A 15,791-nucleotide genomic window follows, 5' to 3' on the forward strand; every position below is an offset into this window, starting at 1 on the left:
TTCAGGTTCTGCAAAATCCTGTTACTCCCAAGAAAGCTCTAAGCTGCTTTATGGTCTGGGGGAGTGGGAAATGGAGGATTTTGTTGATTCACTCGTAACTGAGGAAGTGAGTCTGTCCCTTTAAGACCACACCTAGGTAGGTGACCTGAGGGAGGCATAATTGAGCCTTTTCCTTAGGGACATTGTATCTCCAGGAGGCCAGAAAGTTTAAAAGGACTCAGTTGCCCTGCAGATGAGGGCTCTGTGGCTCTGCACAGAAGTCAGTCATCACCATATTGAAGAAGGGTGGCCTCTGGGTAGTGCCAACCTAACAAGTCGCTGGTTAGGGCCTGTCCAAAAAGATGAGGGCTGTCTCTAAACCCTTGTGGCAAAACTGTCCAAGTCAGTTGCTCTGAAGGGTTAGTGGGATCTTCAAAGGCAAACAGGGGCTGACTGTCAGGATGCAGAGGAATGCAAAAGAAAGCGTCCTTTAAATCTAGTACAGAGTAATATTGGGCTTTTGAGGGTGTTTGAGCCAATAGAGTAGAGGGATTGGGAACAGTCAGGTGGAGGGGAACACTGCTTCATTAATGAGCTGGAAGTCTTGAACCAACCTCCATTTGTCTGGCCCCTTACGGACATCAAGAATAGGAGTATTGTAAGAGCTGGAGCAACTAATTAGCAGCCCTTGTTTTTATAAGGAATTTCTGATAGGTAAGAGGCCTTGTGATTCCTCAGGCTTGAGGGGATACTGTTTTTGATGCGGAAACTGTGAGGGATCTTGGAGCTTTATTTGAATTGGGGTGCTGTTCTGGCTCACCCTACACACTTGTCCCTGAAGGAGGGGGCAGCAGAGCTAGTCACCTGGGGGAGGAGAATTTGAGCCTTTAGTTAAGATAGTAAATCATGTTCCAGCAGGGGCACTGGAGCCTCAGGAACTATGAGGAAAGAGTGACAAGAGCAGGCCATAGGCCAGGTAAAGTAATGCCCTAGGTGCTGGCCAGATCTGCCCCAAACAATAAACTTGTCATTGTACCAGGGACCAGGAGAGAATGGTAAGACAGAGAAACAGGCTCCACCATCTAGGAGGAAAATGACCTTTCACTTCTCTACCATTATGGATATCCAAGGCCCCTCAACATTGAGCCTGGACAGGAGGCCCCAGGACCCATCAATCCATAGGAGGTGACACCCCACCTTCCATCTGGAGACGGGGCACTTAGACCTCCAGTGGTTACCTTTGCAGAGAGGGCACGGTCCTGGTGGGGGTGGGGCTGTCTCCCGGGCTGTCCCCCTTTGGGCATTCTCTGCACAAGTGCCCCTCCTGTCCACAATGGTAGCAGGCTTGGGATGTAGGCCTCCATCCTGTGGGGCACTCCCTGAGAGCTGCAATGAGGTCACAGTGGTTTTTTTTATCCTCTTCTTTCTTTTTAGTGATGTCCCAGTTATAGTATACAGACATGGCTAGCTGCATTAGTTGTCCAGTGATTTTCCCCTTCAGCCACAGACTTTTGGAGTTATCTACAGATATCTGGGGCTGACTGAGTTAGAATTTATCTTTGAGGAGAACCTCTCCCACCTGTGACTCTGGGCCCGCTGTGGTATGCTTTCTGATAGCATCCTTAAGATGCTATAGAAAGGTAAGGGGGTTTTCTTCAGAGCCTTGTTTTACTACAGTCACCTGGGAATAGTTTAGAGGTTTGACTTTGGTCCTTTTTTGCTTTTCCACTGTAAGATGGATGAAGTGACGTCAACACCATTCATCCTCCCCACCATTTTGATCCCAATGTGGATCTGCCAAGGGGACTGCCTGTGCCCCTGTGGGTATAGGCACATTCATTTCCTCATTTCCAGGTGCCATGGGGTTTGGAGCTCACTGTAGATGGAAATCGTCCCCAACCTTACTGGCCTGGGCCAGGACCCGTTGCTTTTCTAATGAGGAAGGAGTCTGGTCTATTAGAAGCATAATATCCTTTCATGCCAATGCAAAGGTTTGGATCACAGAGATAAAGACTTGGATGTACTGGTCTGGGGCATCAGTATAGCTACCCAGATCTTTTTTAATCTCCCTTCGATCTGAAACTGGAAGGGTACATAGACTCACCCTCTTCCTACCACTGCCTGTTGAAGGGGGAAAGCATCCATTAGGAGGTTCTGAATATTGGGGTAGCTTAGTAGGTAGGGCAGAGGGTGGAGCAGTAGGGATGGGGGGCCTTGTCACTGGTAAGGGATTTTTCTGGTCGTCCTTCCCCGTGTTAATCCTGTGGCTTACAAAGAATGGCCAGTGTTTGAATATCTAGATTGCAATTATGGAACCATTCTGGATGGTCTCGGAAATAAAAGAAAAGCTGTGTACAGGGGAGTCCACTTTTTCTCCCTTTTACAGAAAAGGTCTAATTGGAGTATGGTACTATACTTTAAGAAACCCTGTGAAGGCAACTTCTCTTGGTCACCCAAGGGATGACCAAGAAAGATGCGGGGTTTTTTTTTTTCTTGAGATTAATAGGACCAAGGTCCTTCCAATGTTTCAATAGACAGGCCAGCAATGACCACTTATGTACTGAGGCCAGAAGACTGGAAGGGGCAGGTCCCATCTAGAACAACAACAACAAAAAAAACCTGGGTCAGTTCCCATCTTGGTGTCCCAACTGGGGATTAACCTAACTAAGAAGAGCAGGCATCCCTGACTGTGACTTCCTTCTGCCATCCGTGACCAGGACTAAAGGAAGTGACTGCGTCGGAATAGGACACCTGACCAATGCAGTGAGAGAAAAACTCTGGGATCCTGCCTTTTAGCAAAAAAGCAGGCAACCTCTTTAACAAAGGGGTGCATCACCTGGAGAGGTGCCTGTAAGGTTGTAGAAGGGCACTCAGGGGGGGTCCCAGGACAAGGGGATGACTAGTGTTAATATTTGGAGGAAAAAAAAGTTTTATGCTGTGCCCAAAAAGTATAGGAAATTTTAAATGAGAAGTTTAGAGACCATAACAATGTCCATTTTGCTGTTCCCAGAAGGTAACATTAGTGCTTTTGGGGACCATAACCTTGAGATAAGAATTGGTTTCCAAGGGCTTAATCAGTCAGGCCCGATGCCTGAGGTGGGCCTGGGAACAGGGCCTGCACAAAGTGCCACCGCCCCTCCCACATGCCTGGGACAAGTGACCCTGTCTGCCCCGGCCCTGCCCTGTGGCCCGTCACCCCTTCCCCATGTCCACCTGCCTGCACACATTTATTTTTCCTGCCTTCCCTTTTTGGAGGAGTGGTGGTGGGTCGCAGTCACCTCCTGTATGGCTGGTGGCTTTGGATGTGTGCCGAGCCCTCTCTATGGATTGCATTAGCTATGGCATGGCTGCAGTTTTCTGCAGGCGCCTTTGCCTCCGCTGGTGCCCAGCATCTAATTTAAAGCTGCTGTGGGTGTAATTTAAGAAAGTCCTAAGGTACCATGGTATGAGTTTTCCACGGGAGGCCGGGATCCCAGTAAGCACAGGGAGGGGAAAGCAGACAGAGATGAAGGACAAGGTGGCGGGACTGGGAGGGAGCAGATCAGGTGTCTGACATCTCAGGTAAGGGAGGGGAAGGCAGAGCCTGGAGGCAGAACCACGCCTGAGGGATAAACGATTAAGTGTGCTTTCAGTTCGCTCCCACTAAGTGGTACTGGAACACTGTCAGCGACACAAAATCTCCACTTTCAGGTCACTGCCTCCGGCAGAAGGGGTGTTTGACAGATGGGAAAAGCAAAAAGTCATCAGGTGCCACAACCAATCAGGTTTCCTCCAACGTAGCATGAGGTGTACCTGAATAAGCACCGGGCTGGGTCTTGGCCTGCAGGAGGGAGCATGAGCTCCCTCAGAGCTGGAATCACCATGAGGCCAGAGTGGGAAAGTCCCTCAGGAAGACAGGAACAGAGAAAGAGACAGGGTGAGCAGTCCAAGGAAGTCTGCTTTTGGCTAGTCCTCAGTGGGGGAGTTTCCTCCAGCAGGCATCCAGCAGGTCGCCAGAGGCTCACGGTAGCCCCTTAGGCATGCCCCTGCTGGTTTGGTGTTCAAGTCACACTGACCTTGGTCCAGAAGAAAAGTCCCTTTGTGGTCTCCAAAATGTTATGTGCTGGTGTCGAGGGTCCTTGCCTTCACAGGCCGGAGAACTGGCTCGTGAGGCAGCTGGTTGACTTGTGAGCCAAAGCCGGTGTACGAAGTGGGATTTGTTAGAGAAAGGAAAGGCTACAGCTGGAGCAGTGCAGCGGAGCCCGGAAACCAGTGGCTCCCTGCTCAGGTGAAGGCTGGGCTTTTATGGACGTTTTAACTCTGGGTTTGGGTAAGCGTTAGGTGGGCTCTTTTCATGGGCTGCAGATTCATAGGTTTTCTCAGGTGAACTGGTCTGTTTGCCCCTTAATTGGGAGGGAGGGGAAACAATCTTGAGAGCATTTTGCTCATCAGCCTTGTGGCAGATCTATCAGACCCTGTATCTCCTCCTCTGGGTGCAGGAATGCAGTTGACAACTCCTTCCCAGAATGCAGGAATCTCCATGGGGATGGGATACTCACTCATCTGCCTTAGGTCTCCAGACCCAACAGAATCACTAAAACCAGAGTTTTGGACTCAAAGCCCAAACTCCTGAGATTCCATAAGCCAAGTCTGGCCACCCGTCCCTAACTGCTGAATAAAGAGGCCTGGTGAAGGCAGAGAAAGGAGGTTTAGTACACAGCTCGGGGCATGCCATGGGAAATGGCAGAGGAAGCACTCAGCCCATCTTCTGCCATCTTCGGGGTACAGACATGAGTTTCAGGCTTAAGTAGACAAAAGACCTGGGAGCAGGGGACAAAGGTATGCGTGGTTAAACAGTCTCAGTCACAGGTGTGATCTGGCTGCTCATTACCTCAGTCCTTGTTCCGGGAGAGGTTCTGGAGTTATCATCTGAATTCATTGACACCTGCCAGGTGGGCCATCCTGAGGAAGGTCTACTGTTGGGGGTAAGTTTTCCTTTTCATGAAAATGTTATCAACTTACTGTCCTGGAATCCAAGGTGACTGCAAAGTGACTGCAAAGAGAAGGACTTAGAGCAAAGACAGATACAAAAAGGAGGCAGGGATGCCAAGCTTCTCCTGCTATTCTCCAAGTAAGGAGTCAATATTTTTCAGCAAAAGCAGTTGGAGCATCTCTGCAATTTCCCCCTCATGTTTGAAAATTTCTCAATCTTGAGGAAATTAAGGAGCTGTTTGTTTTGGGTTTGTTTTTTTTTCTTGACAACTGATAAATTAGTGCAGGAGAAGGGACAGATAGCTGACGGCTAAGCCAAAAGAACATCTAAGTCCAAAAATAGAAACATCAGTATAAAGCAGAATATAAAGTAAACAAAAGCCAGAAGACACCTAGTTAAATAAACTGTGGAGGGGAACCTTTTTTTTTTTTTATTTTGCAGTACTGGGACTTGAACTCAGGACCTTCACCTTGAGCCACTCCACCAGCCCTTTTTTTGTGAAGGGTTTTTCAAGATAGGGTCTCCTGAACTATTTGCCTGGGCTGGCTTTCAACCTGAATCCTCCTGATCTCTGCCTTCTGAGTAGCTAGGATTACAGGCATGAGCCACCGGCGCCCGGCAACTACTAAAAAATTCCTTTGGAGTCAGCAGAATAGTCATTTTTGTCTCTACTTAAATAGAAGGGCTTGGCCAAAAAAACATGAGTTTTGCCTTCTGTCCAAAGGGCCTGCCTGCCAGGGCTTGGATGTCTAGTAGCTGTGCATAAGAACACTTCTTTAAAACCTCTTGGCTTGTGGCTGGTACAGTGACTAAGTTGTCAATCACCTGCCTAGCAAGCATGAAGCCCTGAGTTCAAATCCCAGTGCCACCAAAAAAAAAAAGTGGAGCTTAAACCTCTTGGCTTTAGTGAGTTTTGTGAGGTCTATCACAGGTGACTCCATCTGGATTGTGACAGCTTTCCCCACTTGTCTCCAAACTGTTTGTCTCTGATCGATCTCCTCTGAAGATTTCACAAATGAACCATTCTGGTTAATGAAAGTCCCTCATTGACGGGAAAGCTTTTTCCTGGATGTTCTGAGTTGATCCCCTGCTGGAGGGGAAGCAACAGGAAGTTTAGGATGGAGTCAGTGCCAATAACACCCATTTGGCCAAATGATAAGCACCTCAGAGGTTTAGAAGATGTGGCCCTTGGGCTGGCATCCATTTGTAATTTTTTCTGTCCTATAGATGATGTCCTGACATCGTAAAAATATCTCAGAATGTCAACAGACAACAGTTAAAAGTTTCACGAGGAAATACAAAAGCAAACGTTTAAAAGACTGTAAAAAAGAGTTGAATGCAAATTACACTTATGACAAAATGAAAAAGGTTAAGTTTACTGTCCATACAGTCCTGTTCCTAAGGCAGAGGATAGTTCTTGAATGCCTGCAGTTTAGTTAGACCTGGTTGAGATAAGAACTTTGAAAAACTGGTTTTCTTAAAGTGGCAGCAAAAGAGGTGTAAGAGAGAACAGAAGCAGCAATTTTTCACATTAATTCTACAGTAAGAATCATCCTAAACCAGGCTCTGGTGGCTTCTGCCTGTACTCCCAGCTACTCAGGAGGCAGAGATCAGGAGGATCATGGTTCAAAGCCAGCCTGGGCAAATGGTTCCCAAAACCCTATCTTGAAAAAAATTCTCCACAAAAAAAGGACTGGTGGAGTGGCCTGAATTCAGGTGTAGGCCCTGAATTCAAATCCCATTCTCTAAAAAAAAAAAACTAAACTAAATTAGGCAAGCCATAAATGTCAATTTAAGTGTACATAGTTTCAAGAGCTCAAGAACATGCAAAACTTAAGTGACCACAAGTACATTGCTCAGTTATTTCTCAAAATTCCAGGAGCAGATTGAGCTGTGCTCTGTGCTGCTCTTTTAGGACCCATTTTGGGAGGTTTGCTAGCTGAAGCAAGAGTCAACACAGGGGAAGCCTTTTTGAGTCAGTCTCAGTTTTAATAAGACTATTGCCATAGCTATCAGAATTTTAGCTTCTAATAAGCCAATCATCCCAGACATAAAATGGACACACATAAAATACACACAATGACACACAGAGACAATGACTGTAATGCAGAGAGCCCTCTTACACTGTCTTTCTCTTTTTTAGTAGACTAGTCAGCTAGGATTTTCCCAAGGGGGCAAGATGGACTCAGTGCTTTTCACTCTTAAACTGTCATAAGCCTAGAATGTCCCATGGTCGCACAACTGCAAGAGAGATCTCCCACACACCCTGGTCCTTGTACCTTTACTCCTTGGCCCTTCAAGTTTCTCTGTCTACAAACACAAATGGCCCAAGCCTCAAATAGCCCTAAGGAGCTCAAACAAGAGAGGAACAAGACAAAAAGCACAAAATTTCAAATTTCTTGTCAAAACAAATGTTCTGTACAAATGACAAAAAAAGCAAGGTCCAATTGTGCACTAATTAGAGAGCCCACTTAAAAGGACAAAAGAGGTCTCCATCACAAACACCCTGGGCTCCCTGTTTCCTTTCATTCCTTCCCTGCCAACTGCTGGCACAAATTCTCAAATAACCCCAAATGCTCAGAGAAACCTCTGAATTAGGGATCCAAAATTCCTTGTCAGACAAATGGCTAAAGCCCAAATGGATCAGAAGAGCCTCCAGACAGCAAGGGAAAGGAAGGCAAAGGCCTGAGAGCTCGTCACAGTCACACTTCACAGCCCCACGGCCCAGATGCTCGCTTCTGCATCCCACCAGAGGATGGGATTCTTCCAAGTGGAAGAATGAGCAAAGATCCCTGCAATCAAAGCAATTGCAGCAGCTGTGGGGAGGCCAATTCTAGTTTTCCTCTCCATCCAGGGTCAATCGTTGCAGGTGACTACCACCTAAAGGTCATATTTTCTCCAGGCTGGCTTGCCAAAGCTGAAACTGGAGTTTTGAACTCAAGGCCCAAACTCCTGAGATTCCATGTGCCAGGTCTGGCTACTTGCTCCTAAATGCCAAATAAAGAGGCCTGGTGAAGATAAAGAAAGGAGATTACACAGCTCAGGACATGCCGTGGGAAGAGGCAGGGTAAGCACTCAGCTTGTCTTCAGCCATTTTGGGGTGCAGACATGAGCTATAGGTTTAAATAGACAGAAGAACTGGGGGCAGGGGATAAAAGTACACATAAACAGTCCCAGTCACAGGTGTGTTCTGGTTGACCATTACCTCAGTCCTTGTTCCAGAAGAAATTCCTGGAGAGGTTCCAGAGTTGGCAATCTGGATTTATTGTCACCTGGCAGGTGGTCCTTCAAGAAGAACGTCTGCTGTTGGGGTTAGTTTCTGTCCCTTGTCATGAGGGTGTTATTATCTGTCTTTTCTGGAATCCAAGGTGATTGAAAAGTGACTGCAAAGAGAATGGCTTAGTACAAAGACAGATACAAAAAGGAAGCAGGGATGCCAAGCTTCTCCTGCTTCTAGTTAATTTGTGGGCCCAAGTGGGGAGTCAGTGCTTTTCAGCAAAAGCAGTTTAACTGTCTCTTACATCACCAGTCCTGGGACCCCAGGAATCTTTACAGCCACCTGTTAAACAATTGCACAAACAACTTTTTTTTTAGCCACATAACATTTCTAAATAGCTGATTTAACCATTGCCACACAGTTTTATGATCCTCTATTTTATGGGTAAGAAAAAAGAGGAAAGAAAAAATGATACAGATTGCTTAAAATCCCCAGCTATTAATTGGCAGAAGCAGAATGGGAACCGAGGAAATCAATCACATCTCTCTCTCTCTCTCTCTCTCTCTCTCTCTCTCCCGCCCTCCCACCACCACCACCACATGCTTTCTTTTCTTTCTTTCTTTCCCCCCATATCCCTGGCCCTTCTACATCAAACAACTTTCAGGAAAGTTTTGAAACTCAAAATCGGGAGGCAGAGATCAGGAGGATCATAGTTTGAGGCCAGCCTGGGCAAACAGCTCCTGCAACCCATCTCCAAAATAACTAGAGCAAAATGGACTGGAGGTGTGGCTCAAGCGGCAGAGCTCCTGCTTTGCAAGTGTGAAGCCCTGAGTTCAAAGCCCAGTGCCACCAAAAAAACCACTCTGTGACAACCATGACCGTCCCTGGCCACCACACCCTTGAGTGCTTCACAGCGATTCAGCTACGGTTTCTAAAACCACAAACACGCATCCCCTTATGCACAATGATCACTTGTAGGGATGGGAGTGACAGGGACGGCCACACACCATAGGACACAAGGCAGGTGAGGGACCCAGGGCAGTGCAGGTTACAAGCACGCCAAAAAGCCCCTTCCACTGAAGATGGGTTCAGAAGCGATGGTGCTCTGTCAGTCCATTTTCTGTTGCTTTAACAGAATTCCTGAGGCTAGGTAATTTATACAGAAAAGAGGTTTTTGTTGCTCGCGGTTCTGGAGGCATTTGTCATGCTGCTGGTGAGGACTTTCTTGCTACATCACAACGTGATAGACAGCATCACGTGGTGAGACAGAGAAAGCACCGCTAATAAATCAATAAGTCCATCGATTACCAGTCATGTGTAAATAAGGAGTTTTTCATGATCCAAACACCCCCCAAAGGTCTGCCTCCAAATGCCCCCCTAATGCATCATTGAGGGGTTAAGTTTCCAACACATGACGTTTGAGGGACACACTGCAGCCAAAGCAGGTACATTTACACCACGGAAAACCACCCAGCCATGAGCAATCCACAGAAGAATGAATGAGTGACCGATGTGGCCGTGTGTCCTTGTAGGGAAAAGTCACCGAGATGCACTGTGAGATAAAGACAGGAAGAGGAATTTCTGCTTTCTCTCCTTTCCACCAGGCACACCTCTTGCAAAATGTCCCCTTTTCCCCGCTCTCTAGAAAGGAAAGAGGAAGCTCAAGAAATAGTACCTGGCATAGAGCCCTGTGCCCTACATCACAGATGTGAAAAGTCTAGGGCACTATGAAATTACCAGGTCTTTTTTAGTTATTTAAATTTTTTGGCAGTTCTGGGATTTGAACTCAGGGCCTTGCACTTGCTATGCAGGTGCTCTACAACTTGAGCCACGCCCCCAGCCCTTTTTAATATATTGAATAAAATCAAGTAAGTCTGACATTAAGAATGTCAGTATGAGTATCCGTCTGCCACAGCAAATCAACTTACCCATGTCCTTGAACTGTTTGGATCAGTCTGAGTGTGTCCCAACCATTTTAGCTAATTTTTGAGTAAGTTCTTGCATTTTTTCCCAGGCTGGCCCAATCCTCCTATGTACAGCTCCCACTTAGCTGGGATGACAGGTATGTGCCAAACCACCCAGCTTTTATTGGTTGAGATGGGGTCTCGTTGTGACCAGGAGGTTTAGCTCTGGTAAATACATTGGTTCTTGCACCCAGCAAGAGACGAATTCAAGCCAGGTACCAGTGGCTCATGCCTGTCTTCCTAGCTACTCAGGAGGCAGAGATCAAGAGGATCACGGTTCAAAACCAGCCCTGGCAAATAGTTCATGAGCCCCTATCTCAAAAATACCTAACACAAAAGGAGCTGGTGGAGTGGCTCAAGGTGTAGGCCCTGAGTTCAAGCCCTGGTACCACCAAAAAAAAAAAAAAAAAAAAGAGAGAGATGAATTCAACTAAGACGTGAAAATGTAGTAAAAATAATAGCAAAGTATCAGGAAAGGAATTTAGTCTAACAGAATAAAAGTGGGGAAAAATGGCAAAAAGCAGAAACAGTTTCTGCCCCCCATACAGGAAATGAGAGTAGAGACTCAAAATGGTGACCCCCATCTTAGCCTCCGGGTGCTAAAGGAGGGAGGTGTCACCCAGGCCCACTCAAATCCCAGAGGCAGAGGTGCGCTGCAGAGCCTCCCTTTGCTGGATAGTCTTTGACTCCTGTAGGCCTTTCACCCACCCAAGGAGCCTTGTCAGCATCTCAAAGAGAAGGCGGACAGAGAGCCCTGGGGTGTGGAAAGCCCTGTCTTGGGAGGGGGTGGCTAGAGTTTTAGTTTTAATGTCTGAGTCTGGCTTTTTACTATTTATTCAAATGCTACAATCTCCTAACTTCTCATCTGCCTCTCTTGCTTTATCCGCATTTGTGGCTGACCGCTACAGAACAAGAAGGGGCAGACCTACCATGGCCAGGAACCTGGGAGGTGGGGGAACCCCCAAGGTGACAGCAAGGACTGCAGGAGGAACAGGGCACCAGTCACAGCTTCTCGATTTGGAAAGAACTCAGCAGAGCAAGGATGGTAGAAAATCCAGAGATTTCTAAGAGACGCCCCTCTATGATTCCATTCTGAAATTCACCTGCATGTGTCCAGGGTGAGACAGTCCCCGGATGACAGATGAGGGGGTTCCCTCAGCTGCCCAGTTGTCACGGGAATTCACAGGAACTTGAAATTCACACAAGAAAAATTTCAAGGTGGCTCACCACAAGGGAGTCTCTCCCAAGGTGGAAGTTTTAGCAAGGATTTATTTTAGAATAACAGGGTAAAGTAGAGAGAAATGGGGCAAAGAGAGAAACATTTCCTGCTCCCCACACAGGCAATGGGAGTAACAGTTGTGTCTCTTGAAGCCAGGCCCCAGTGGCTCATGTCTGTAATCCTAGCTACTTGGGAGGCTGAGATCAGGAGGATGGAGGTTTGAGGCCAGCCCAGACAAACAGTTTGTGAGTCCCTACTCAAACTAACCAGAGCAAAATGGACGGGAGGTGTGGTTCAAGAGGTAGAGCGCCTGCTTTGCAGGTGTGAAGCCCTGAGTTCAAATTCCAGTGCCACACACACAAGCACACACTAAAAAAAAAAATTAATAGTGGCTCTCATCTGGGGTCTTCATACTTTGTGAGTGGGACCAGGCTATCCAGCACCCCCTGGTCAGTAGACAATGCTTTGGATTGCCGAGATGCGTGCTGTTTGTTATTCTAAAACACAGAGATGTCAGCGAGGGACCACAGGTGGCTTTCAGGACTTCCCTTTCCCAGACCTGCGCTCCGGCTTTCTGCCTTCGTACCATTTGTGGAGAGTTTGTGGGTTCTTAGCATTTCACAGGGGAAGCAGATGCAGACAGCCTCTTATGTCACCCTGTCCTTATAGCTTACCGTGTAGAGGGAGGCCATAGCTTGCTGAACTGGTTTTTCGGTTCACGGTTCTAACCTCTGAGTGCAATCCTTTTCATATGTATTATTAATTTCTCTGCCTGCCGCCGCACCTAGCTATCCTGCCTCACCCATCCACGGTAGGACAGAGAGGGCAACCAGAGACACACTAGCCAGAACCCAATGGAGGAAGGTTCTAGCATGATACAGGGACAACACAAATCAGGGGTCAGAGGGGCTAGTGGTGCTTCATGGGGACCTTGGTCAGGATGGACACCCCTGAATCTGTGGCCTAGACTTACATAAAACACAGGGACAACAGGTGTGAGCCTTAGGACTTCCATTTGCTCTGGAGCATTCTGCCTCTCTAACGAGTCATAACACCGACAAGGAAGCAGATTCGCCCTTTGGTTCTCTTTTGTGATTCTAGAATTTGAACTCAGGGCCTCGTGCTTACTAAGCAGGTGCTCTGTCCCTGCACCAGGCCTCCAACCCTTTTTGCTTTGGTTATTTTTTGGATAGAGTCTTGCTTTTTACCCTGGGCTGGCCTTAAACCCGATCTCTGCCTCCAGCTAGCAAGAATAACACACATGATGATGCTTCTGGCCCACCTTTCCCTCGTCTATTAATTTTGGCGGGGAGGTTAGGGGCAGTACTGGAGCTTGAACTCAGGGCTTTGCACCTGCTAGGCAGGCACCATGCCTCTTGAGCCACACCCCCAGCCCTTTTTGCTCTGGTTATTTTGAGCTCACTATTTTTACCCAGGGCAGCCTAGCTCACAATCCTATTTTAGGTTTCCAGCCATAGCTGGGATGGTGGGTGAGCCACCACACCCAGGTTTTTTCCATTAGGATGGGGTCTCACAAGCTTTTTTGCCCTGGGCAGCCCAGAAGCAGCTTCCTCCCAATCTCAGCCAGCCAAGTAGCTTGGGATGGGAGCTCGTGTCTCTGATTTCTTAGCTTCACTTCCTTTGTCTGTTTTAATTCCTGAGTTTTGGCTTTTTGATAGTTGCTATTTTTAGTCTCCCTGAAGGCTCACCCTAATCCCGCTCTGCCTGTGTCTCTGTCTCTCATCCTCTGTCTTAATCTTTGTGTCTCTCTTCCTCCCTCCTTCCCTTCTCCCATCTCCTCCACCAGCCCTTTGTGTGGCTACTTTGATGGCCGTTTTCCTCCTCAGAATGTGAACTTCATGAGGCAGATTCTCCTCCGTGCTTTCTGTCTGTCGTATCCCCTGTGTCTGGAATCGTCCCCATCAATAAATAAATATTGAATGTTTACAGGATGTTTTAGGCCCCAGGAGCCACTCATCCCAACATACCAGCCAAGCACCAGTGGCTCACGCCTGTAATCCCAGCTACTTGGGAAACTGAGACCCGAGGGATGAAGGTTCCAGGCCTAGGATGGGTTTTTGAGACCCCCATCTCCAACATAGCCAGAGCAAAATGAACTGAGGTGTGGCTCAAGTGGTAGAGTGCCTGCTTTGTAAGCACAAAGCCCTGAGTTCAAACCCCAGTCCCACCAAAATACACACACGCACACATACAGACAACAGCAACAGCAGAAAGACAATGATAGTGAAGGGCAGAGAAAGGAGTTCTGTTCTGGCTTGGGCATCATCCGCCATCTTCCCAGAAGAGACATTTGCCTTGGTTTGCACAGAAGGAAGAATTGGAGGCGGGAGGACAAATGAGCATAATTACTCAATGCGCGTTTCAGAGCAGTGGGTTGGTAAAAGAATTTACCAAGTCAGGGGAGTAGGAAAAGCAAAGATTTACTAGAAAAATCTTTAAACGGAAAGAAAATGGCAAGTGGTAAACAAGGGAGCCTAAGGCTTCAGAGAACATCTTTTTAACTTGGGCTAGGCTCCTTTTGATCGGTCGCCTCCCTTTTTTGTGGTCCTTGCTGATTGGGTGTGTCTTTCTCCAGCATGGCAGAAATATTTTGGAGCTTGACCACTTCCACATTCCATCTGTCCATTTCCGACTTGGTCACCTCCACACTCCACATGGCCCTTGGTATTTTTCTGTCCTCCGTGTCCTCTTGAAAGGATGGAGCTTCCTCTATGTTCCCAAGAGAACACAGAACCAATCCTGGTTTTGATGGGTGATGATCTTATCTTGTAAATATTTACTGTTGGTTAGGGTCATAGAAATGTCCCTTTTTTTTTTTTTTTTTTTTTATTGTTCTGGCAAAGGGTTCTGGAGCAATCGGAGGGGACAGGTGGGAATTTAATTAACTGACAGAATAAAATTACATGAAGGCCTAGTCCAGAGGCCTAACAGGCTCTGGAGGGTCAGACAGAAGGGGATGGAACCCACATTTTGGCACATCTGTAATTTATTCCCAGTCAATGATGTGTTCAGTTGTCAGAGGTGGTGGCAGGTGGTCTGGCACCTGCCAGGGTCGGTCAAGTGAGCCTTGTTACAACAAGAGTCCTTGCTGCCTGGCAAGTGGTCTGTCTTGGGAGGCTCTGCTATTCCTTTTAGGGGGGAGTTTTGCCCATTCCCTGCTGTAAAGATGTTATGATCAGTTCTCTCCTTTCTGGATTCCAAGACGGCTGCAGGAGAAAACAGTTCAGAGTCACAAATACAAAATGGAGGCAGGGCTGCCAAGTTTTTCTTCTGCTTCCAGTTAATTTGTGTAAAGATTCAGTACTCCTCAGCAAAGCAGATTTTACGTGTCTGCGGCAAGTGGCAGGACACCTGGTAGGTAAAAACTCAGGATTGGTTGGTCCCAGTTCTGGGTTCCAATCTCAGCTCTGCCACTCAGCAGCAGGAGCCTTTGGCAAGTTGTTGAGTCTCTTTGAGCCTCAGTTTCCTTACCTGGAAATTGGGAATGGTCCTGTTACTAGAATCAGTGCTGAGTTTGTGAAACAAAAAAGAATTTTAGGACACATCAAGGTAGAGACCAAGAAAGTTTATTAGTAAGCACAAGAAAGAAAAGCTGGAAAGACAGTACAAAGCCCAGGCACATCTGCCGGGAGTGCTCTCTGACCTCAGGGGTATTTATCGTGGAAAGGTAAGTGGGGGTTTGGCTCAAATTCACTTAGGAAAAGTGCTCCCCTTTGTCCTGACACCTGGCATATTTAATCATTGTTGCTGTTCCACTGTTTTATCAGATTTAAGGTTGGGGCTAGAGGTGTGGTTCAAGCAGGAGAGCATCTGTTTTGCAAGCACAAAGTCCTAAGTTCAAACCCCAGAAAAAAGTATGAAAGAGGTTCTTTGTTGTTGTTGTTGTTTTCAGTACTGGGGTTTGAACTCAAGGCCTACACTCTGAGCCACTCCACCAGCCCTTTTTTATGGTGGGTTTTTCAAGATAGGGTCTCTACAACTATTTGCCTGGGCTGGCTTTAAACTTTGATCCTCCTGATCTCTGCTTCCTGAGTAGCTGGGATTATAGGCGTGAGCCACCAGCATCAGGCCATGTTGGGTGGTGTGTGTGTGTGTGTTTGTGTGTTTGGTGGTACCTGGTCTTGAACTTAGGGCCTCACACTTGCTAGGCAGGTTCTACCACTTGAGCAACTCCACCAGTCCCTGTGTTGGGTGTTTTCAAGATAGGGTCTCTTTCCCTATTTCCCTGGGCTGGCCTCAAACCACAATCCTCTTGATCTCTGCTTCCTGAGTAGGTAGGGGGCCCGCTAATAACATTCTTTTTTTCTTTTAGTGGAACTGGGGTTTGAACTCGGGGCTTTGCCCTTGCAAAGCAGGCACTTTACCACTTGAGCCACTCCTCCAGTCCATTTTGCTCCGTTATTTTGGAGATGGGGGTCT

The sequence above is a fragment of the Castor canadensis genome, chromosome 16, assembly GCF_047511655.1.
Source record: "Castor canadensis chromosome 16, mCasCan1.hap1v2, whole genome shotgun sequence".
Classification (NCBI taxonomy): domain Eukaryota; kingdom Metazoa; phylum Chordata; class Mammalia; order Rodentia; family Castoridae; genus Castor; species Castor canadensis.